The sequence below is a fragment of the Somniosus microcephalus genome, chromosome 1 (genome assembly GCF_052327205.1).
Source record: "Somniosus microcephalus isolate GS21.2 chromosome 1, FLI_Smic_1.0, whole genome shotgun sequence".
Taxonomy (NCBI): Eukaryota; Metazoa; Chordata; class Chondrichthyes; order Squaliformes; family Somniosidae; genus Somniosus; species Somniosus microcephalus.
The window spans coordinates 456,718,882-456,744,048 of record NC_140987.1 but is presented as its reverse complement, the minus strand read 5'-3'; the positions used below and the strand labels follow the sequence as shown (position 1 = coordinate 456,744,048).

Below are 25,167 nucleotides of genomic sequence, written 5' to 3'. Positions count from 1 at the left end.
CTCAACGTTGGAGATGTCAGCCTTTGGAATAAGATGTCAAAGCAAAGCTCTGTCGGCCTGGTCAGGTGGATGGTGAAGAACGCACGGCACTATTTGAAGAAGAGTAGCTCATTCTCCCAGTGACCCAGCCAATATTCTTCTCTCAACCAGTACCACCAAAAATAAATTAATTCGTCATTTATCTCAGTGCTGTTCACGGGACCTTGCTGTGTGCAAACTGGCTGCTGTGTTTCCTACATTACAACAGTAATTGCATTTGTAAAATAATTGATTGGTTGTGCAGTGCTTTGGATGTGACGCGACTGCAGTTCTTTCTTTTTCCTGTTCAGTGTTGTTTCTCTAGGTGCACATTATGGAGACGCATGTGATTGTCAGCTATTCCTGTTCATCCTGTTCATCATGGGAGAGAATTTAATAACCAACACCAAGCCAACTACCAAACTGGTCAATGGGGAGGAGATGTTCAGAGCTGAGTCAGAAGGCCCAACTATTAGCTCTCGGCTCCCAGTCTCCGAGGCACAGGCCAAGTAATGGTGAGGGGCAGGAGGTCGCAACATTAATGCAGGAACGCTCCAGGCTACACAGGAGTAGAATTCTCTGACGTACGATTAGGCTGTGATCTCGACAGATGCTACCTTAAGGTATCAATAGCAGTTGTACAGTACACAGATCTTTGAGGAACGAAGTCACGCGTCAGTTGACTCCATCGCTCTTTGAAAGGAAGTCAGTTTTGATGGGGTACGTATCAAGAAAAAGCAACACAAATCATGATAATGTGCCAGTTGATCATTGTAACAGCCACCTAACCTGACATGATGGTACAGTTATTTTTTTATTCGTTCCTGGGATGTGGGCATCGCTGGTGAGGCCAGCATTTATTGCCCATCACTAATTGCCCTTGAGGAGGTGGTGGTGAGCCACCTTCTTGAACCGCTGCAGTCCGTGTGGTGAAGGTCCCACAGCGTTGTTAGGGAGGGAGTTCAAGGATTTTGACCCAGCGACGATGACATTATACAACAATATGCCAATTTCTATTTAACAGCGCCAGTTCAATGGTTGTAAAATGTTAACACCATGGCCTAGAAATTCAGTATCGCCCTGTTTGGGGCGCCAGCCTCACCAGGGCGCTAAAAGTAGCGCCCCGGAAGCATTCGCGGCCGCCCGCCGGAAATTCAGTGGTAGCGCCCCAAAGGGAAGCGCGGTGCTACTGGAGGCACCCCGCATCCCTCTTGGGGTGCTGCGACTGAAGAACGTGGCGCAACGTGCCGCAGCGCCACACGCGGCGGCACGTCACGCTGCGGTACTGCAGGCCTTCCGCCCCTTCTTAAAGGGGAGGGGCCTTGTTCAGCGCGATCTGGGGCCCAGCTGGGCCCCCGAGGATCGCGAGTGCCAGCAAATGAGCCCGGCACCGAGGAGAAGTGCCGGGCTCTTGGAACGCAGCCGGCACTCCGCGGGGGGTGGGGTTCAGGAGGCCGGGGACGGCAGCGCAGAGAGGTGCTGGCAGGCGGCCAGCAACAAAAATGGACGCCCCGCACCTCTCCTTTAATTTGCACCTCCACCACCGCAGGTAGGTCCCCCTGAACCGATCGCACATAGCGTCCGGCGGTAAATCAAGGGGCGCTTCCAAATATCGCGGCCGGGGCATCAGCGGGGCACTGCGCACACCGATTACATCATCAGTAGCGGCGCAGCGCTAACGGCTAGCACCACCACTAGCGTCCCGCTGAATTTAGCGGGAGGCATGGCCAGTGGCTTGCAACCCACTTAGCGTCCTCTTAAGGTGCTAACGGGTGACGCAGCCAACTGAATTTCTCCCCCCATGGGTTTATCAGCATCTTCAAAATTGGGGATGGACTCAGTCAGTTTTAGCCAGGTAGCAATAATTGGTGAAATTTTTTAAGTCATACCAAACCGGAGCTGCCATTTATTTCTAGGCAATGGGGTGAAATTGGGCATGGGTCGCTAAACAGGCAGAATCGCATCCGTCGCGCCTAACCACTAGAGACCCATTGAAATAGCAGCTCAAACTCCAAAAGCTGTTGCTTAAAAAACAATCAGTATCCTAAAGTAAACAAAGAAAGAACATGCTTTGTTTTAAGAATTTAGGAGGAATTTCTTCAACCAGAGAGTGGTGAAAAAGTGAAACTCGCTGCCACAGGGAGTGGTTGAAGTAGAGACCACTGATGCATTTAAGGGGAGGCTTGATGCACACACGAGGGCGAAGAGAATCAAGGGATATAGGAAGAGGTAATAAGAGTGGGCGGAGACAGGTGTGGAGAATGAACACCAGCATAGGCCTGTTGGGCCAAATGGCCTGTTTCTGTGCAGTTGATTCCATGTAATTCAATGTAACATAAAAAAGGAAGAACTTACATTTCTATAGCGCCCCCCATGACCACCGGAGGTCCCAAAACACTTTACAGCCAATGAAGTACTTTTTTGAAGTGTAGTCACTGTTGTAATATAGGAAACGCGGCAGCCAATTTGCGCACAGCAAGCTCCCACAAACAGCAATGTGATAATGACCAGATAATCTGTTTTAGTGATGTTGGTTGAGGGATAAATATTGGCCCCAGGACACCAGGGAGAAACTCCCCTCTGCTCTTCTTTGAAATAGTGCCGTGGGATCTTTTACATCAACCTGAGAGAGCAGATGGAGCCTTGGTTTAGCGTCTCATCTGAAAGACAGCACTTCTGACAGTGCGGCGCTCCCTCAGCACTGCACTGGAGTGTCAGCCTAGATTTTGTGCTCAAGTCTCTGGAGTGGGACTTGAACCCACAACCTTCTGACTCAGAGGTGAGGTTGCTGCCCACTGAGCTACAGCTGACACAAAACTTGCATTCATACAGTGGCTTTCATGTCCTCAGGATGCCCAATAATGCTTCGTAGCCAATGAATTGCTTTTGAAGTGTAGTCATTGTTAATTAGCCAAACCTGACAGCCAGCTTGTGCACAGCACGGTCCCACCAATGGCAAATGAATGAATGATCAGATAAATGTGGTTTTGGTAGTGTGAGTTGAGAGATGAATATTGCCAAGACCCCAGGAGAGCTCTCTGTTCGTCTTCAAACAGTGCGACAAGATTTGTGGAATACAATGACTGCAGGGGGAGGGGGCAATCTGGTGTAGACAGGGGAAGCTCTATGGATGTAGTTTATATGGACTTCCAAAGGCATTCAATAAGGTTCCGTGTAAGAGACTGTTAGTTAAAATTAAAGCCCATGGAATTGAAGGCAAATTATTGACCTGGCTAGGAGAGTGGTTAGGCGGTAGGAGATAGAAAGTGGGGATAATGGGTGTGTACTCGAATTGGAAGGAAGTGACTAGTGGTATCCCACAAGGATTGGTGCTAGGGCCTCCAACAATGTTCCCCCTAATGTTTTTTTGGGTGCACGGCCCTTTAAGGGACTGGATGGCCCAATCACAGTTTCACCCATACGCAAAACTTAACATTGAGAAAGCCGGTCCCGGGCTGCACAGGACTGGCAAACCGCTGCGAGGCCGTGCAGCTTAAAGAACGTTGGCCTCAACTATTCACTATATTTATTAATGACTTAGAGAACACAATAGAGAGCCTTACAGCCAAGTCTGCCGATGACACAAAGATTGGTGGCATAGTAAGTAGTATAGACAGGAGCATAAAATTCCAAAGATACATTGATAGATTAAGTGAGTGGGCAACACGGTGACAGATGGGTTTCAACACAGGCAAGTGTGAGCTTATCCATTTTCAAACAAAAAAGGATAGTTCAGAGTATTATTTAAATGGTGGAAAGCTAGGAACAGTGGAGGTCCAACAAAATTTAGGGGTCCATGTTCACAGATCACTAAAATGTAGTAGTCAGACACAAAAAAATAATCAAAAGGCCTAATGGAATGTTAGCCTTTATAACTAGAGAGCTAGAATATACAGGGGAGGAAGTTTTCTGCAGCGATACAAAGCCCTGGTTAGATCACACCTGGAGCACTCTGTACAGTTTGGGCACCCCATCTTAGGAAGGATATATTGGCCTTGGAAGGAGTGCAGTGCAGATTCATGAGAATGTGCCAGGGCTCCAAGGGTTAGATTATGAGGAGAAATTACAGAAACTAGGCTTGTATTCCTTGGAATATAGAAGGTTAAGGGGTAATGTGATTGAGGTTTCTTTGATTTTGTAAGGAATTGATAGGGTGGATGGAGAGAAACGTTTTCTGCTGGTGGGGGGAGTCTAGGACAAGGGGACATCACCTTAAAATCAGAGCCAGGCCGTTCAGGAGAGAAGTTAGGAAACACTTCTTCACACAAAGGCTGGTCGAAGTGTGGAACTCGCTCCCTCAAAAAGCAGTCGATGCTGGGGCTCAATTAATCATTTTAAATCTGAGATCGATAGATTTTTGCTAGACAAGGCTCTAAAGGATATGGAGCCAAGGTGAGTAGATGGAGTTAAGATACAGTCAGCCATGATCTCATTGAATGGTGGAACTGGCTCGAGGGGTTGAATGGCCGCCTCCTGTTCCTATGTTCCAATGTAACTGGAATACGAACCGGTAAAAGGCAAGTTGAGGACTGATGTTTCTACAGTACATGCATAGAGTAATTAATACCTGGTAGGGCAGTGGAAGCAAAGTCATTCAAGAGACAGTGAGATACACTGATGGAAGTTTCATAGGTTTCTATGGAAGGATAAACCAGATAGACTGAAGGGCCTCCCTCATCTATACTAACAACCACCTGAACAAGGAGACACAGCCTCAATTTAATGTCTCATCCAAATGATAGCACCCCTGACAATGCAACACTCCCTCAGTACCACATTGGAGGGGATGTGCACTGAGCTCCTGGAGTAAGATTTGAATTCATTACCTTTGGACTCAAAGACAAAAGTGCTACCAGCTGAGCCACACTGGCAGCGAGTGCTACTACACAATACTAATTCCAAAACGCTCAAAATATGCTGCCATTCCGATTCGACAGCACGAACCAACAATTAACCTCTTCCATTGACCTGTAAGAATCATGAGATAAACTATTAAAGTATGTAAAAGTGTGTAATAGATTCTAACCAGAGAATTAATCTGTTCAATTGCACAATGTATTTCCACAGTATAAGTGGAGTTGCAGAATTCGCCAGTGACAGGTGAAGGTAACATTCTCCAAATGTGCCAGGATTTTCTATTTCTGTTCGCCCTAGTAAATTGATATGCCTGGTAACAGTTACTAAAAATAAAAGTTCTTAAAAACAACATTTAAAAATACCCCAGTTCGCCTTAGTCTACAAAAATATTTATCCGAATTATGCAGTCATAGTTTAGGGCACTAAGTCGTCAATAAGTTAACTGAACGACCTCACCCTGTGCGGCACTCGCGAAGAACAGCTCATGTACTGTAACCTGCTCTGTTATGCCATTCAAGAGCATCAGTGCGTGCTGCACTTGCCTGTAAAATAGCAAGTCAAAGTCACTGACTTAAGGCAACTGATAGAAATGAGGTCATGCAGCGCTGTGTGACGCTGGGCTAACAATCTACAAAGTCATGAATGCAAAATGGCAAACTGTGAAACTCAATTTCAATAAATCTGATCATGCGTAGTGTTGTGTATGTAATATGTGTGCTACTTTGAACCTATGGACAGGACTGCACTACTTGTAGGGCGTAGTGATACGCAGTACCACTCCTGGCCATAGGGGTATAAATAGTACTGTGGGTACTGATCTCCCCTCAGTTCCCGCCTGTGGGCATGAAGTAAAGATCTACGTGTAGTCCCTACCTCCAACCAGTAAAGACCTGTTTGAGTTATACGTTTAAGTCTTTGTGTTAATTGTTCAATACAATACACATACTTAACACTGGCGACGAGTCAGGTTCTTACCCTGCGGCAGTTGAAGAGAGGTTTCAAACATCACCACCCCACTAGAAGCGACAGGCTTTAGGACTCTGAAGCCTCCATCAGCGACTGAGCACTGGAATGCAGCAGCCATCCTGACAGCTTCCAGCGACTGACAGAAGTCTTTCTGCAGTTTCCTTGTTCAACCTAGGTGGTGGGGTAAGCCGTGCAGTGTTGGCTGCGAAGACAGGGCTGGGGAAGTTGGAGAAGATAAGGGCGATCGCAATCCCTGATAAGAGCCGCGGTGAAACGCGCGAGCGGGTAAGCCAGAGCCCGGGAGGGAGCGAGCAAGAGCCGCTTCGGTCGGGAGCCACTTCGCTATCCAGCGATCGCATCCGCTGATAAGGGCCGCACTCGGGCGATCGCGGCGAAGATAAGGGCCGCACTCGGGGGCTGAAGGGAGACGGCGTCGGGGGACGGGTGAAGACCACCAAGCGCGGGAAAACCGCCATTTTGTGGGCGGAGGACGACGGCAAGAGCGGGAAGCCGCCATCTTTGATAACAAGTAAAGAAAATAAAATCTGAGAAATTGCAAATCTACAATGCCTAAACACGGGAATATTAGCACCTTTGATAGTGACCTCGAAGATTGGGCCATATATGTTGAAAGAGTAAAAAATTATTGTAAGGCCAATAAAATTCATGACCAAGATAAAGCTCTAACATTATTAAATTTAATGGGTGCGAAGACATACGGGCAATTGAAACACCTGTTATCACCAGATGAACCGGCGGATAAGACGTTCGATGAGATTGTTACTGTCCTGAAAGATCATCTAAACCCCACGCCGCTGATGCTAGCGGAACGATTTAAATTTTACGACAGAAGGCAGCTACAGCATGAAAGCAATGCTGAATATTTGCTGGAATTGCGTAAATTAGCGAAATATTGCCAGTTTGGAACGGGACTGACAGAGGCACTTCGAGACAAATTTGTGTGTGGTTTATTTAAACAGGATACACAAAAGTGACTGCTCGAGGAGAATGAGCTGACGCTTGAGAAGGCGGTCACTATGGCAGCAGCACACGAAGCCGCAGCGAGAGGCACGGCAGTAATGCAGCTACAGTCACCGGAGCTCAGTGCACACAAATTGGGTGTGAGTTCTGGCAAATGTTATCGTTGTGGAAAGACAACGCATGATCAGAACCAGTGTTGGTTTAAAAACCAAGAATGTAGAACTTGTGGTAGGCTTGGACATATAGCTAGAGTATGCAGGTCAGGGAAGAAGACCAGCAACAAGAAGTCACCGCAAGGAAAATACGCAACGGTACACAAGGTGACCGAACAGGAGTCCGATTCAGACGCTAGCAGTAATGAACTGGCTAGCTTAAGCTGTAATGAACTGGCTAGCTTAAGAGTACTCAACGCGGGTAAGGGTGCAGACCTCCAGACAATTTGGGTCACTCTTCAGATAGAAGGAGTCCAAGTAAAACTGGAATTGGACACTGGATCGGCATTGACGGTCATAAATAAGAAAGATTATGGAAAGTTATTCCAACATATTCCCCTACAGGATACGGGGATTATATTGAAAACATACACGGGGCAAAGAGTGTACCCCATTGGGAAAATAGAGGTTGCAGTGGTCCACAAGGGCGAAGACAGTCAAATAATGGACTTATATGTGATATCTGAAGGAGGTCCTCCACTACTAGGACGGGAGTGGATTAGGAAAATGAATATGGACTGGCATTTCCTACAAACAATAACGAGTGAGAACTCGGTGAAGATAGTCGGCCCAGACTCTGGAACGGATGATGGTAAGCCCAACTCAGGTGCAAAAGACAAAGTTTCAGCACAGAATTCCACTGAACAACAACAACATAGTTTAACTGTGGATTCTGAGTCTGGCAAGTCTACTGATGTGCCCATTTCTGAGGGACACCGGGCTCGAACTCAACTCCATTTCAAACTACAACAGCAATTAGAACAAATGCTTCGCCGTTTTGAGCAAGAGTTGAATGCAACGAAAGAGTTCTTTGATATAGAGTTGGAGAATCTGGAAAGACAACAGAAGCAGCTGATGGAGAAAATGGAGCAGGAGCACACAAAACGTCTGATGTCAGAGGAGTTAACGGTCAGCCAACTCCTGCATATGCTGAAGGACAGGACTCTGAAATGGGAAAAAACTTGAACACGAACTTCAATATTCAAACGAAAGGGGTTCGGAGCTCTCAAAGGTTATTGGAAGAGCTGAGGTGGCAACACAGACTGAGATGACTGCAACAGAGCAGCCCTTGGATGCCAAAAGTATGCTGACTCACGTCAACGTAGAACAACAGACCGCTGAAACAGCTGCTCCGGTAGAGGGATTGAATAGTCCGATCAATCAATCTCCAAAAGAAGTTGAAGTAGTAAAATCTCAAATGAGGTCATTAGTAAACGACTTGCTGAAAGCCCAGAAAAAGCTGGATGAAGAGGTACGCATGAAGAAGTCCCTTCAGGAAAGATGTCTGGACTTGGAACAAAAGCTGGCTAACGCCCAGCTGGGTATGGAGGAAATAGAAGACCCTCTCGCTGGCCTAGATCAGGACGACACCGAATATTACTATGTCCTGTCCTGCCCAACTTGTAACTTCGACTCCCACCATACAGAAATCATGGAGGAGCACCGAAAGTCTACGGAACATCGGGAGAAGGTGGCTCTACTACGGAAAAAGGAGGAAGAGAAGGAGGAACTGCGCATGCAGCTGGCAGCTGACAGTGGAGCCCAGAGAGTCTCCAAGAAGCAGAAAAGGAAAAGTCGAAACAGAAGATGACCCATCTGAACCATTATTACCTCTACCAGATCACACACGTGGTCCCTCCGAACGGAGCCAATTCAGTTCGGAAGTTCAAACTGTTAAATCCATGGAAGGACTATTGAATGAGTCACTCCAGCAACGTGAACCGACTACACCACAGAGATTGAATCTGTGAACTGTTTTCCGCAGAGACTGAATCTGTGATCTGTTTTGACATGAAGTTATCTATGTATCTATGTTATTCTGTTATGTAAACCTGAAGTTATATATGTATATATGTTATTACGTTATGTTAAATGGGGAGATGACTGTAAAGCTAGGAAGGGAGGAATGTTGTGTATGTAATATGTGTGCTACTTTGAACCTATGGACAGGACTGCACTACTTGTAGGGCGTAGTGATACGCAGTACCACTCCTGGCCATAGGGGTATAAATAGTACTGTGGGTACTGATCTCCCCTCAGTTCCCGCCTGTGGGCATGAAGTAAAGATCTACGTGTAGTCCCTACCTCCAACCAGTAAAGACCTGTTTGAGTTATACGTTTAAGTCTTTGTGTTAATTGTTCAATACAATACACATACTTAACACGTAGGATAGCATGATGACCAGGAAAGCTGCCAGAATGATATAAAAACCCAATGAAAGGCACCTGCCATCCCTGCCTGGTCTGACCACCATGCGACTGAAGTTGGCGTTCTGTGCTCGACTCTTAACAGCCCTCTGAAGTGGCCAATCAAACCACTTAGTTGTACAAATTCATTCTCCAAAGCCATACAACCGTCTTCTTCATGCTATGGTTACGAAACCGTCATGTTTATGTTACAGGACTAATAGTCCAGAGGACGTGAGTTCAAATCCCAGCATGGGCAGTTTGAATTCAGTTTTTTTTTAAATAAAGCTGGGAATAAAAATCTGGTCCCCGTAAAAGTGACGATGGAGCCGTCGGATTATTGTAAAAACCCAACTGGCTCACTGATGTCCTTTAGGGAAGGAAACCTGCCGTCCTTACCCGGTCTGGGCCTATATGTGACTCCAGACCCACAGCTGTCCTCTGAAATGGCCCAGTGAGACACTCAGTTCAGGGCAACGAGGGATGGGCAATAAATGCCGGTACTGCCATCAACGCCCACATCCTGGGAGTGAATATATATACATATATATTAAAAAACAAGGAATGCACAAATAACTGCCGGCCTGATCAGAATCATCCACAACCTGCGAACAAATGCAAAAAAAATATTCAAATAAGAAGTCCAACTTTTTAAGATAATTAAAGGAGTTGATCGGTTCGATAGAGAGAAACTATTTCCTCTGGTGGGGGGAGTCCAGAACAAGAGGACATAACCTTAAAATTAGAGCCAGGCCGTTCAGGGGTGATGTCAGGAAGCACTTCTTCACACAAAGGGTGGTGGAAATCTGGAACTCTCTCCCCCAAAAAGCTGCTGAGGCTGGGCGGGTCAATTGAAAATTTCAAAGCTGAGATTGATAGATTTTTGTTGGGTAAGGGTATTAAGGGTTACGGAACCAAGGCGGGCAAATGGAATTAGGTCACAGATCAGCCATGATCTCACTGAATGGCGGAACATAACTCTGGTTTCTTGACATGATTACTACACTGTGCAGAGTTGTACACGCTTGCGTCTGCGCTCACTCGGAGGTCGAACTCCAAACCATCGTCAATACCTTCACCGAAGCATACGAGAGCATGGGCCTTACACTAAACATCCGTAAGACAAAGGTCCTCTACCAACCTGCCCCCGCCACACAGTACTGCCCCCCGATTATCAAAATCCATGACAAGGCCTTGGACAACGTGGACCACTTTCCATACCTCGGGAGCTTACTGTCAACAAGGGCAGATGTCGACGACGAAGTCCAACACCGCCTTCAGTGTGCCAGTGCAGCCTTCGGTCGCCTGAGGAAGAGAATGTTTGAAGACCAGGACCTCAAACCCAGCACTAAGCTCATGGTCTACAGAGCAGCAGTGATACCCGCCCTGCTGTATGCTTCAGAGACATGGACCACGTACAGCAGGCACCTCAAAGCACTGGAGAGGTACCACCAATGCTGCGTCCGCAAGATCCTGCAAATCCATTGGCAGGATAGGCGCACCAACGTCAGTGTTCTTGCTCAGGCCAACATCCCCAGCATCAAAGCTTTGACCACACTCAATCAGCTCCGATGGACGGGTCACATTGTCCGCATGCCCGATACGAGACTCCCAAAACAAGCGCTCTACTCGGAGCTCTGGCACGGCAAGAGAGCCCCAGGTGGGCAGAGGAAACGCTTCAAGGACACCCTCAAAGCCTCCTTGAAAAAGTGTAACATCCCTACCGACACCTGGGAATCCCTGGCCCAAGACCACACAAAGTGGAGGAGAAGCATCCGGGAAGGCGCCGAACACCTCGAGTCTCTTCGCCGGGAGCAAGCAGAAGCCAAGCGCAGGCAGCGCAAGGAGCCCACGTCAACCCAAGCACCCCACCCACCCACCCCTTCAACCACCGTCTGCCCCACCTGTGACAGAGATTGTAGGTCCCGCATTGGACTCATCAGTCACCTGAGAACTCATTTTTAATGTGGAAGCAAGTCATCCTCGGTTCCGAGGGACTGCCTAAGAAGAAGACTACACTGTGCAGTGTTCAGGGGATGAGTGCCGATAATAAGCTTGAGGCACGCCACAGCAGGCTTCTTCACTGATCTGCCTTCAGGTTTGAAAGTGCATCACCATTTCAGAAATAGAAACAGCAAACGCTGGAAATACACAGCAGGTCCATCAGTACCTGCAAGGAGAATATTTGTGTCAGGTCCACCTTCAAAACTCAGAGGAGACCGCCCTGAAATATCAGCCCATCCGTTCTTTCCACAGATACTGACTGTGCGCTTCTGGCATTTTCTGTTTTTATTTCAGATTTCTACCATTTCAGAGAATCACAGCACAGCACAGGAGAAGGCCATTCGGCCCATCGTGCCTGTGCCAGCTCTTTGAAAGAGCTCTCCAATTAGTCCCACTCCCCCTGCTCTTTCCCCAGAGCCCTGCAAATTTCTCCTTTTCAAATATTTATCCAATTCCCTTTTGAAAGTTACTATTGAATCTGCTTCCACCGCCCTGTCAGGCAGCGCATTCCAGATCACAACAATTCGCTGCGTCAAAAAATGGTCTTCTCATCTCCCATCTGGTTCGTGTGCCAATTATTTTATATCTGTCCCCTCTGGTTACCGACCCTCCTGCCACTGGAAACAGATTCTCTTGATAGAGCAAAAATCCTGTGTATTCCCTAATGTTGGGCTAAAAATTGTGGTCGGAGGTGTACCTCCGGGGTACGCCTCTGACCCGCAAAACAATTCCGCGAGTGCCTGCTGGCGCCCAGGCTGTGGAGAGTTGCCGTCTCAGGCCTCGAGGCGGAAAGCAGCGTAATGGCCCATGCATCCCAGGGACGCAGGCGGCACGGAAGCATACCTGGTCCTCCAATCAATAAGCAGGATTCCATTTCAGTCACTGACGAAGAGAATCCCCGAATGATGTGCAATGGAATCCCCAAATCTAATAACTATACAATGTACAGAAACGGAATTTTATTCAAAAGTACCTTCATTGCATCAGCCCCTTTAAAAATGTAACTTTTTGATCATTTTATACATAATTTTGGATATGAAAATGTTTAAGTTAAGCCTTAGATATCCCCCTACGCTGTTGCAAACAGGCCCTACGCCTGCTTGCGTCAACCATAAGACTTACGTGGGCAATTTCTGACCAGTCGCTGGGCAAATAGCCCAACTCTGTGCCAGCGATTGTTTTATCGGAGCCCCCGCGGATGGCCTGTCAACACATACACATTGTCAGGCTGCAAATTCCGGTATCTCGCGCAGGAGAGTGCACCATCGAAGACACCGCAATTTCAGGGCCATTCGGACTTTAGGAAGCATAAATAAAATTTGACCAGTTTGACTGTGGCTTTAGGCTAAACTATAATTTCCAACACAATAACAAACACTGCCTGATCATTAAAGTGATAGCAAAATACTGCAGATGCTGGAAATCCGGAGTAACAGCAGAAAACGCAGGAAAAACTCAGCAGGCCAGGCAACATCCGTGGAGAGAGAAACAGAGTTAACGTTTCGGGTCAATGGCCTTTCATCAGAACTGGAAAAAAGCAGGAAATGGAAAGTAAGTTTAGGGGCTGGGAAAAGGGGGAGGGGATGAAAGAACAAAAGGGAAGGTCAGTGACAGGATAGAAAGCAGGAGAGATTAAGATGAAGGGTTTCGACCTGAAACGTTAACTCTGTTTCTCTCTCCATGGATGCTGCCCTGACCTGCTGAGTTTGTCCAGCGTTTTCTGTTGTTATTGAGGAAGAGTCTTTTCACTTTCCAATTGGCTGTGGGAAGGCGGGGCAGCACAATGATGGATGTGTCGGAGGGGCCAATGGCGGGAGGGTGGGGGCGGGGCTCTTGGAGGTGGGCGGTCATGTGACGAAACCTCCCGGGAATACGTCCAAGAGTTGGTGACCCAACCCTCCCCCTTTTCCCAGCCCCTTAAACCTGCTCCATTTCCTGCTTTTTTTCCAGTTCTGACGAAAGGTCTTCGACCTGAAACGCTGACTCTGTTTCTCTTTTCACGGATGCTGCCCGACCTGCTGAGTTTTTCCAGCGTTTTCTGTTGTTATTTCGGATTTCCAGCATCCGCAGTACTTTGCTATCATATTAGAGATTAAGAGATATTCAAGGCGAGGGGAGGTGGTAATGGGACAGGTTAAGGAACAAAGGATGGCTCTAGATGGGGTGTGAATTGCGCTGGCAGAATGAAGGTGTAATGAAATCTGTTTGTCGTGCCTGTATTCGTTTTGCACTCATGTATATTACCCTCCCCCACACTGTGTATAGTTTCACTTCCTCTTTCCTGACTAACCTGGAAGGTTCCACGTCTTGGCTCTTGGCTCCGCCCCTGACCTCTCTTACATAAAGATCACAGGATCTGTATGACTCATTCCTGTGAGCCAGTCGGTGTGTTGAGATGTTAGCTCTGATCTTAGTGATTAAAAGCCAACTTGTTAAAGTCTATAACTTCTAGTTTTGTGGTTATTGAAGGCACATCAGAAGGACAGCTGGAGGGAGGGAAGAAAAAAGGCACAAACAAAAAGTGTGGAGAAAAAAATAAAAAATATATATATGTGATAGGGGCCGAGGTTATGATCGGAAATGGTTGAACTCTATGTTGATCATTAAAGTGATCAGCTAGCCAAGAAAAGAGAGAGCGCGACTGTCGGTGGATCTGATAAGTCATATGAATCTTTCGGGAATGATTGATAGCGAGTTAAGTCAGGCATCAATGAGAATGTCAAAGAATAGTTAGAAACAGGTTTGACATATTCATGTGATTCACTGATCCTTCACTCCTGACGCAAGCATGGAATACCAAAGGACTTATTTGTGACCCACGGTCCCTTCCAGCACTCTTATATTTCATTTAATGGATTCTTTCCTTCTTAGAAATCACAACCATTGTACAGAGAACAGGTTTCTTTTTTAATGATTTTGTTTTTAATGGAAAATACTGGTCAATTAAGTCTAGATATGACTTGGCGTTTACTGGAATGGTACCAGGGATGAGGGAATTCAGTGATGTGGAGAGACTGGAGAAGCTGGGATTGTTCTCCTTAGAGCAGAGAAGGTCAAGGGGAGATTTAATTGAGGTGTTCAAAATCATGAGGGGTTTTGTTCGAGTAAATAAGGAGAAACTGTTTCCAGTGGCAGGAGGGTCGGTAACCAGAGGACACAGATCATAGAATCATAGAAATTTACAGCGCAGAAGGAGGCCATTCGGCCCATCGTGTCTGCGCCAGATTTAAGGTAATTGGTAAAATAACTAGAGGAGGAGATGAGGAGAATTCTTTTGACGCAGCGAGTTGTTGTGATCTGGAACGCGCTGTCTGAAAGGGCGGTGGAAGCAGATTCAATAGTAACTTTCAAAAGAGAATTGAATAAATACTCGAAAAGGAAAAAAAATTGCAGAGCTACGGGGAAAGAGCAGGGGGTGGAGTGGAATTAGTTCGATAGCTCTACCAAAGAGCCGGCACAGGCACGATGGGCCGAATGGCCTCCTTCTGTGCTGTGTCATTCTATGATTCTAGGAACATTGATCATACGACAATGCTGAGTTATTTTAGCTGAGGTGTTAAACCATTTAAAAAGCCCGAGTCAAAATAACAGATCACGGAATGCCACCAAATGCCACAGCTAAGCTGCTTTGTATTGTTTCTTTAATGTGCTAATACTGCAACAATTGACACCTTTTAAAAAAAGACCTAAAGGAATGATACGAGGTTAAGCAGCAACCAAGGTGGCCGAAACATTCGGGAGCATGCTGGACTAAGAAAGTATCGATACAAAAACTAAATGCTGCGGGTGCTGGAAATCTGAAATAAAAACAGAAAATGCTGGAAATACTCAGCAGGTCAGGGCAGCATCCGTAGAGAGAGAAACAGAGTTAACGTTTCAGGTTGGTGACCCTTCCGGTCATTCTAATGAAGGGTCATCGGCCTGAAACGTTAACTCTGTTTCTCTCTCTCCACAGATGCTGCCTGGCCTGCTGAATATTTCCAGCATTTTCTGTTTTTATTTAAGAAAGCATCAAGACCAGGGGCTGAGCCAGCCAAAAGATGAAGAACGTGGGTCAAGGGAGTTTTGCTTCATTTGCTGTGGTCAAGGGGAGGAGGAAAGCAGAAGATTTCCTCAGGAGATGACGCGGGGTTAGGGGAGAGGGCATTGTAGAGTCGATAAGAAGGAACAGGCTTCACTGGCCAATGGCCGTTTCGAATCCGACGCTCTTAAGTCATATGCCTCTTCTCACATATTGTGGTCTGATAATCTTCACCAGAATGGGATCCAAGCTTAGAGGGCTGCACTCAATAGATGGTCAGGATGCAGTGTATTTATTACATTCATTTTCAGGATGTGGGCATCGTTGGAAAGACCGGCATTTATTGCCCACACCCTCGTTGCCCTGCAGCGGTTTGATACAACTGGGTGTCTCGCTGGGCCGGGTCAGAGGGCAGTTAAGAGTCAAGCACGTTGGTGTGGGGCTGGAGTCACATATAGGCCCAGACCGGGTAAAGACAGCAGGTTTCCTTCCCTAAAGGGGCATCAGTGAACCAGTTGGGTTTTTTATGACAATCCGACAGATTCACGGTCACTTTTACTGAGACCAGATTTTATTTCCAGCTTTTCTTTTTAAACGGAATTCAAATTCTTAAACTGGGTTTTGAACTCACGTTCAAGGGATTACTGATCCTGTAGCACTTCCCTCAGGATTACAGGTCCTAAAACACTTGCCTTGCAGGCGGTGCAACAAAGGTTCACTCGATTGCTTCCTGGGATGAGAAAGTTGTCCTATGAGGAGAGATTGAGTAGATTGGGCCGATACTCTAGAGTTTAGAAGAATGAGAGGTGATCTCATTGAAACATACAAGATTCTGAGGGAGATTGACAGGGTAGATGTCGAGAGACTGTTTCTCCTGGCTGGAGTGTCTAGAACTAGGGGGCATAGTCTCAGGATAAGGGGTCATAGAAACAGAAACATAGAAGATAGGAGCAGGAGTAGGCCATTCGGCCCCTCGAGCCTGCTCCGCCATTTAATGAGATCATGGCTGATCATCCAAATTCAGTACCCTGTCTCTGCCTTCTCCCCATATCCCTTGATCCCTTTAGCCTCAAGAAATATATCCAACTCCTTCTTGAATATATTTCTTCTTAGGCAGTCCCTCGGAACTGAGGATGACTTGCTTCCATGTTAAAAATGAGTTCGCAGGTGACTGATGAGTCCAATGCGGGACCTACAGTCTCTGTCACAGGTGGGGCAGACGGTGGTTGAAGGGGTGGGATGCTTGGGTTGACGTGCACTCCTTGCGCTGCCTGCGCTTGGCTTCCACTTGCTCCCGGCGAAGAGACTCGAGGTGTTCGGCGCCTTCCCGGATGCTTCTCCTCCACTTTGTGCGGTCTTGGGCCAGGGACTCCCAGGTGTCGGTGGGGATGTTACACTTTTTCAAGGAGGTTTTGAGGGTGTCCTTGAAGCGTTTCCTCTGCCCACCTGGGGCTCTCTTGCCATGCCGGAGCTCCAAATAGAGCGCTTGTTTTGGGAGTCTCGTATCGGGCATGCGGACAATGTGACCCATCCATCAGAGCTGATTGAGCGTGGTCAGAGCTTCGATGCTGGGGATGTTGGCCTGAGCAAGAACACTGACGTTGGTGCGCCTATCCTGCCAATGGGTTTGCAGGATCTTGCGGAGGCAGCATTGGTGGTACCTCTCCAGTGCTTTGAGGTGCCTGCTGTACATGGTCCATGTCTCTGAGGCATACAGCAGGGCGGGTATCACTGCTGCTCTGTAGACCATGAGCTTAGTGCCGGGTTTGAGGTCCTGGTCTTCAAACACTCTCTTCCTCAGGCGACCGAAGGCTGCACTGGCACACTGAAGGTGGTGTTGGACTTCGTCGTCGACGTCTGCCCTTGTTGACAGTAGGCTCCCGAGGTAAGGAAAGTGGTCCATGTTGTCCAAGGCCTTGTCGTGGATTTTGATAATCGGGGGGCAGCACTGTGTGGCGGGGGCAGGTTGGTAGAGGACCTTTGTCTTACGGATGTTTAGTGTAAGGCCCATGCTCTCGTATGCTTTGGTGAAGGTGTTGACAATGGTTTAGAGATCGACCTCCGACTGAGTGCAGATGCAAGCGTCATCTGCATACTGTAATTCGACGACAGAGGATGGGACAACCTTGGATCTGGACTGGAGGCGACGGAGGTTGAACAGTTTATCGTTTGTTCTGTAAATTAGCTCCACTCTAGTGGGGAGCTTACTGAGGGTGAGATGGAGCATTGCAGCAAGGAAGATTGAGAAGAGCGTTGGTGCGATGACACAGCCTTGCTTGACCCCGGTTCGTACGTGAATTGGGTCTGTGGTGGAACCGTTGGTCAGGATCATGGCTTGCATGTCGTCATGAAGCAGGCGGAGGATATTGACAAACTTTTGAGGGCAGACCAATTTGAGGAGGACACTCCATAATCCCTCAAGGTTGACAGTGTCGAAGGCCTTTGTGAGATCAAAGAAGGCCATGTACAGTGGTTGGTGCTGTTCCCTGCATTTCTCTTATAATTGACGTGTGGTGAAGATCATGTCCATTGTGCCCCTTAGTGGGCGGAATCCGCATTGCGACTCTGGGAGGAGCTCTTCGGCCACTGGGAGAAGGCGATTGAGGAGGATTCTTGCAATGACTTTCCCTGTGGCAGATAGCAGGGAATATATTTAATGCATTGGCCTCAACTGCCCTGTGTGGCAGAGAATTCCACAGGTTCACCACTCTCTGGGTGAAGAAATTCCTCCTCATCTCGGCCATTTAAGACTGAGATGAGGAGGAATTTCTTCACTCAGGGGGTTGTGAATCTTTGGAATTCTCTACCCCAGAGGGCAGTGAATGCTGAATCGTTGAGTATGTTTGAGGCTGAGATCGATAGATTTTTGGACTCATGGGGAATCAAGGGATATGGGGATCGGGTGGGAAAGTGGAGTTGAGGTCGAAGATCAGCCATGATCTTATTGAATGGTGGAGCATGCTCGAGGGGCCGAATGGCCTACTCCTGCTCCTATTTCTTATGTTCTTCTAACCACAATGTGTATGTTTGAAGTGGTCCAGCAATAAAATATGTGACAGAAAACAGATTCAAGCAAAGAGCCCCAAACGGCCCAGAATTTGCTGGCCCGTGCCTCGTTAGTTAGACTTTTTCCCGCAACCTTCAGCTGGAAAAATGTTGGCACTGGAAATTGCTGGAAGCGCGAGCTGATAATGATAATGTCAACGGGGCACCGGGGGGCTCCTGATCGACGGGACCAACAGTCTGTCTCCTTAACCGATGAGATTGAAGGATTGAGAAAGAAACAGGAAAACAACGGCGAATTACATTTAAATCAGGTGCAGAAAGAGAAATAAAGTGAGGGAAAGAAAGATCGGATTGGAGAGAGAGAGAAAAAGAGACAGAAAGAAAAGTAAGAAAAAATTAAAACATTTAAAAAATTTTAAATATCTAAGAAAAATTTATTGGTGCAGGAATGAGACTCCACGCTTTCAATTGTTCCCTTTCTGGGACAGAGAGGTTGAGAGGCAGGAACGTAAATCTCCTCATTAAAAGGTTCATTACGCTGTTAAGTGCCAGCCCTGACATTCCGCGGCAAGTTTAATGGGTAATTAATGCGCAAATGCAGCAATCCCGTGAAACTCATGGGGAGGTTGAGGGCGAGCTGCCATTTTCACGAGGCTAATGGCGGAATGGCGCAAATCACCCAGCAAATTGTGGCGATTCGCAATTCACGGGGTGTCTCTTCATCGTCACATGTTTTCGTGTATTTTACACATTAATAACGGCGAGTGCCATTAAACTCTCCATTACTTTACCAGCAAATTCTGGACAGGTATGGTATGATCAGTAAGTTCGCAGATGACATGAAAATTGGTGGAGTGGTAAATAGCGAGGAGGGAAGCCTCAGGCTACAGGACGATGTAGACGGGTTGGTCAGATGGGCAGAACAGTGGCAAATGGAATTAAAGCTGAAAAGTGTGAGGTGATGCATTTTGGGAGGACTAACAAGGCAAGGGAATACACAATGAATGGTAGGATCCTAGGAAAGGCAGAGGATCAGAGGGACCTTGGTGTGCATGTACATAGATCCCTGAAGGCAGCAGGACAGGTAGATAAGGTGGTTAAAAAGGCATATGGGATACTTGCCTTCATTAGCCAAGGCATAGAATATAAGAGCAGGGAGGTTATGATGGAGCTGTACAAAACGCTAGTTAGGCCACAGCTGGAATACTGTGTGCAGTTCTGGTCGCCACACTATAGGAAGGATGTGATTGCATTGGAGAGGGTGCAGAGGAGATTCACCAGGATGTTACCTGGGCTGGAGCGCTTCAGCTATGAAGAGAGACTGGACAGGCTGGGGTTGTTTTCCTTAGAGCAGAGAAGGCTAAGGGGGGACCTGATTGAGGTGTACAAAGTTATGAGGGGCATAGATAGGGTAGATAGAAAGGAACTTTTCCCCTTAGTAGAGGGGTCAATAACCAGGGGGCATAATTTCAAGGTAAAGGGCAGGAGGTTTAGAGGGGATTTGAGGAAAAACTTTTTCACCCAGAGGGTGGTTGGAATCTGGAACTCACTGCCTGAAAGGGTGGTAGAGGCAGGAACCCTCACAACATTCAAGAAGCATTTAGATGAGCACTTGAAACGCCATAGCATACAAGGCTACGGACCAAGTGCTGGAAAATGGGATTAGAATAGACAGGGCCTGATGGCTAGCGCGGACACGATGGGCCGAAGGGCCTCTTTCTGTGCTGTATAACTCTATGACTGTATGACTCAGCTGCAATTGTCCTTCATCTTCAACATTAAAGGCTCTCAAAGGTTTGGACACGAAGGTCCATTCTTCCACCCCTTCCACCATCACCATTGTTCCATGTTTGCGTACAATTAGCATGTAAATAATTAGTACATGATATTTATGGTGATGAATCAACATTATCTCCCCTTGTATCTCTCACTTTCACACACATATACACAGACACACACAAATACTTGCTTTACGGTTTATTGTTGGCTCTAATGCTATTTCAGCCATGGCTCAGTTGGTAGCACCCTTGCTTCTGAGTCAGAAGGTTGTGGGTTCAAGTCCCACTCCAGAGACTTGAGCACAAAAATCCAGGTTGACACTCCAGTGCAGTACTGAGGGAGTGCCGCACTGTCGGAAGGGCAGTACTGAGGGAGCCTTGCACTGTCGGAGGAGCAGTACTGAGGGAGTGCTGCACTGTCAGAGGTGCCGTCTTTCAGCTGAGATGTTAAACCGAGGCCCCGTCTGCTCTCTCAGGTGGACGTAAAAGATCCCATGACACTATTTTGAAGAAGAGCAGGGGAGTTATCCCCGGTGTCCTGGGGCCAATATTTATCCCTCAATCAACATCACTAAAACAGATTATCTGGTCATTATCACATTGCTGTTTGTGGGATCTTGCTGTGTGCAAAATGGCTACCGTGTTTCCCACATTGCAACAGTGACTATACTTCAAAAAGTACTTCATTGGTTGTAAAGCGCTTTGGGACGTCCAGTGGTCGTGAAAGTCTTTCTTTTCTTTCTATCTAAGAGATAATGAAGTGTAATAAGCAGTAGCCAAAATATAGATGAACATTTGGGGAACGGCAGCCACAATATAATTGGATTCAGTGTAAGAACAGAAAAGGATAAAATAAAAGAAAAAAAATCGAGTGCAAGGGTACTTAACTGGGAAAACACACGATAGGGAGATTAAATGGAAGGGGAAATTGGCAACCAGAAGTGTATTTCAGCAATGGGAAACATTGAGACAGGACATAGGAAGAGTACAAATCAAACGCATGTTAGTAAAGGAAACACAAGGGAATGTTTTGTTTTATTCTGGATCAAAAGATCGACTGGGACAAATTAGAAGTGAAAGTATTTCATGCTTACAAGGGCAGATAACAAAAGTGAAAGGCAGAACAGATACAAAGAATGCGGAGAGCAACAAAAAGGAAGATTAGGAAGACTAAGAGGGAGTATGACGGAAAATTGCTGAAATGAGCCACATTCGTAGTCAGAGGACAGTCCAAGTAAAGGCAAAGCCAATAGGAGATGTTAGAAGGCAGTTTGCAGAGAAGAATGAGGGAATTCAGAGGGATCTGGGTGTCCTTGTACATGAATCACTGAAAGTTAACATGCAGGTACAGCAAGCAATTAGGAAAGCAAATGGTATGTTGGCCTTTATTACAAGAGGATTTGAGTACAAGAGTAAAGACGTCTTACTGCAATTATATAGGGCCCTGGTGAGACCACACCTGGAGTATTGTGGACAGTTTTGGTCTCCTTACTTAAGGAGGGATATACATGCCATAGAGGGAGTGCAATGAAGGTTCACCAGACTGGTTCCTGGGATGGGGGGATTGTCCTATGAGGTGGGATTGAGTAGACTAGGCCTATATTCTCTAGAGTTTAGAAGAATGAGAGGTGATCTCATTGAAACATACAAAATTCTTACAGGGCTTGACAGGGTAGATGCAGGGAGGGTGTTTCCCCTGGCTGGGGAGTCTAGAACCAGGGGTCACAGTTTCAGAATAAGGGGTCGGCCATTTAGGACTGAGATGAGAAGAAATTTCTTCACTCAGAGGGTGGTGAATCTTTGGAATTCTCTGCCCCAGAGGGCTGTGGAGGCTCAGTCGTTGAGTATATTCAAGACAGAGATCGATAGATTTTTGGACTCAAGGGGAATCAAGGGATATGGAGATCGGGCGGGAAAGCGGAGTTGAGGTAGAAGATCAGCCATGATCTTATTGAATGAGGGAGCAGGCTCGAGGGGCCATGTGGCCTAATGCTGCTCCTATTTCTTATGTTCTTATGAATGGCAGAGATACCAAATACGGATAGCAAAATACTGCGGATGCTGGAAATCCGAAATAACAACAGAAAATGCTTGAAAAACTCAGCAGGCCAGGCAACATTCGTGGAGAGAGAAAGAGAGTCAACGTTTCAGGTCGAAACCCTTCGTCAGGACTGAAAAAACACAGGAAATGAAACATGGCTCAATTCTCCCAGAGGAGGTGTGTGTTGCGATTGTAGAACCTCCAGCAGTAGGTGTAGATCAGTTTGTGGGAGTTATTATTCAAAGTGAGATGGGGCTGAAGAAATTACTCAAAGATAAGGTAGATAAATTACTGGGATTTTGAAGAAAACTAGTGAAGATTCAGTGGACGCTAGGAGTATAATTTTCCAGGATTCTGTGGAAGGGGAAATCCTACCAGAGAAATGAAAGGATGGAAAATACAACTCCCTCTTCAAATAAAAGGGACAGGAATAAGTCAGGAGAGTATAGGCATTTAGTATCACTTCACTTGTTGGTAAACTACTGAAGTCTTTAAGACAGGATGCAATTACTAATCACAGGCAGAAATGAGTTACAGGGCCCGTTGCCATGGATTTCTGTAAGGCAGGTTATCCTAGAATGTGGAATTGTCTGACACAAACCCTTAATGCAGAGTCCATACATTCATTTAAAAGAGTGTTAGAATGTTGCTTGAAAAAGAGGAATATTAAAGATAGTGATCTGGAGTGGGATTAGACTAGCTGGGGTATTATAGGACATGGATGTCTGATGAAGGGGCATTGATCAGAAACGTTAACACTGTTTCTCTCTCCACAGATGCTGACTGACCTGCTGAGTGTTTCCAACATTCTCTGTTTTTATTTCAAATTTCCAGCAACCACAGTATTTTGCTTTTGTTTAAGGATATTAAAGGGTATGGGGAGTGAGCACGAGAGTGGGATTAGACTGGGTGGGATATTAACGGGTACGGGGAGTGAGGGGGAGAGTGGGATTAGCCTGGGTGGGATATTAAAGGGTACTGGAGTGAGGGGGAGAGTCGGATTAGACTGGGTGGGATATTAAAGGGTACGGGGAGTGAGGGGGAGAGTGGGATTAGAATGGGTGGGATATTAAAGGGTATGGGGAGTGAGGGGGAGAGTGAGATTAGACGGGGTGGGATATTAAAGGGTACGGGGAGTGAGGGGGAGAGTGGGATTAGACTGGGTGGGATATTAAAGGGTATGGGGAGTGAGGGGTGAGTGGGATTAGACTGGGTGGGATATTAAAGGGTACGGGGAGTGAGGGGGAGAGTGGGATTAGCCTGGGTGGGATATTAAAGGGTACTGGAGTGAGGGGGAGAGTCGGATTAGACTGGGTGGGATATTAAAGGGTACGGGGAGTGAGGGGGAGAGTGGGATTAGACTGGGTGGGATATTAAAAGGTATGGGGAGTGAGGGGTGAGTGGGATTAGACTGGGTGGGATATTAAAGGGTACGGGGAGTGAGGGGGAGAGTGGGATTAGCCTGGGTGGGATATTAAAGGGTACGGGGAGTGAGGGGGAGAGTCGGATTAGACTGGGTGGGATATTAAAGGGTACTGGAGTGAGGGGGAGAGTTGGATTAGACTGGGTGGGATATTAAAGGGTACGGGGAGTGAGGGGGAGAGTGGGATTAGAATGGGTGGGATATTAAAGGGTACGGGGAGTGAGGGGGAGAGTGGGATTAGACTGGGTGGGATATTAAAGGGTACGGGGAGTGAGGGGGAGAGTGGGATTAGACTGGGTGGGATATTAAAGGGTACGGGGAGTGAGGGGGAGAGTGGGATTAGCCTGGGTGGGATATTAAAGGGTACTGGAGTGAGGGGGAGAGTCGGATTAGACTGGGTGGGATATTAAAGGGTATGGGGAGTGAGGGGGAGAGTGGGATTAGACTGGGTGGGATATTAAAGGGTACGGGGAGTGAGGGGGAGAGTGGGATTAGAATGGGTGGGATATTAAAGGGTACGGGGAGTGAGGGGGAGAGTCGGATTAGACTGGGTGGGATATTAAAGGGTACTGGAGTGAGGGGGAGAGTCGGATTAGACTGGGTGGGATATTAAAGGGTACGGGGAGTGAGGGGGAGAGTGGGATTAGAATGGGTGGGATATTAAAGGGTACGGGGAGTGAGGGGGAGAGTGGGATTAGACTGGTTGGGATATTAAAGGGTGCGGGGAGTGAGGGGAGAGTGGGATTAGACTGGGTGGGATATTAAAGGGTACGGGGAGTGAGGGGGAGAGTGGGATTAGAATGGGTGGGATATTAAAGGGTACGGGGAGTGAGGGGGAGAGTGGGATTAGACTGGGTGGGATATTAAAGGGTATGGGGAGTGAGGGGAGAGTGGGATTAGACTGGGTGGGATATTAAAGGGTGCGGGGAGTGAGGGGGGAGAGTGGGATTAGACTGGGTGGGATATTAAAGGGTACGGGGAGTGAGGGGGAGAGTGGGATTAGACTGGGTGGGATATTAAAGGGTACGGGGAGTGAGGGGGAGAGTGGGATTAGACTGGGTGGGATATTAAAGGGTACGGGGAGTGAGGGGGAGAGTGGGATTAGAATGGGTGGGATATTAAAGGGTACGGGGAGTGAGGGGGAGAGTGGGATTAGCCTGGGTGGGATATTAAAGGGTACGGGGAGTGAGGGGGAGAGTCGGATTAGACTGGGTGGGATATTAAAGGGTACTGGAGTGAGGGGGAGAGTCGGATTAGACTGGGTGGGATATTAAAGGGTACGGGGAGTGAGGGGGAGAGTGGGATTAGAATGGGTGGGATATTAAAGGGTACGGGGAGTGAGGGGGAGAGTGGGATTAGACTGGGTGGGATATTAAAGGGTACTGGAGTGAGGGGGAGAGTGGGATTAGACTGGGTGGGATATTAAAGGGTACGGGGAGTGAGTTGGAGAGTGGGATTAGACTGGGTGGGATATTAAAGGGTACGGGGAGTGAGTTGGAGAGTGGGATTAGACTGGGTGGGGTATTAAAGGGTGCGGGGAGTGAGTTGGAGAGTGGGATTAGACTGGGTGGGATATTAAAGGGTACGGGGAGTGAGGGGAGAGTGGGATTAGACTGGGTGGGATATTAAAGGGTACGGGGAGTGAGGGGAGAGTGGGATTAGACTGGGTGGGA

The 25,167-nt window shown here is 47.3% G+C and overlaps 1 protein-coding gene across 4 annotated transcripts in view; it reads right to left on the bottom strand.

Moving 5' to 3' along the window:
• Positions 1-25,167, bottom strand: part of fgf13a (fibroblast growth factor 13a) — an 863,578-nt gene that overhangs the window by 639,680 nt on the left and 198,731 nt on the right. The window lies entirely within an intron of this gene.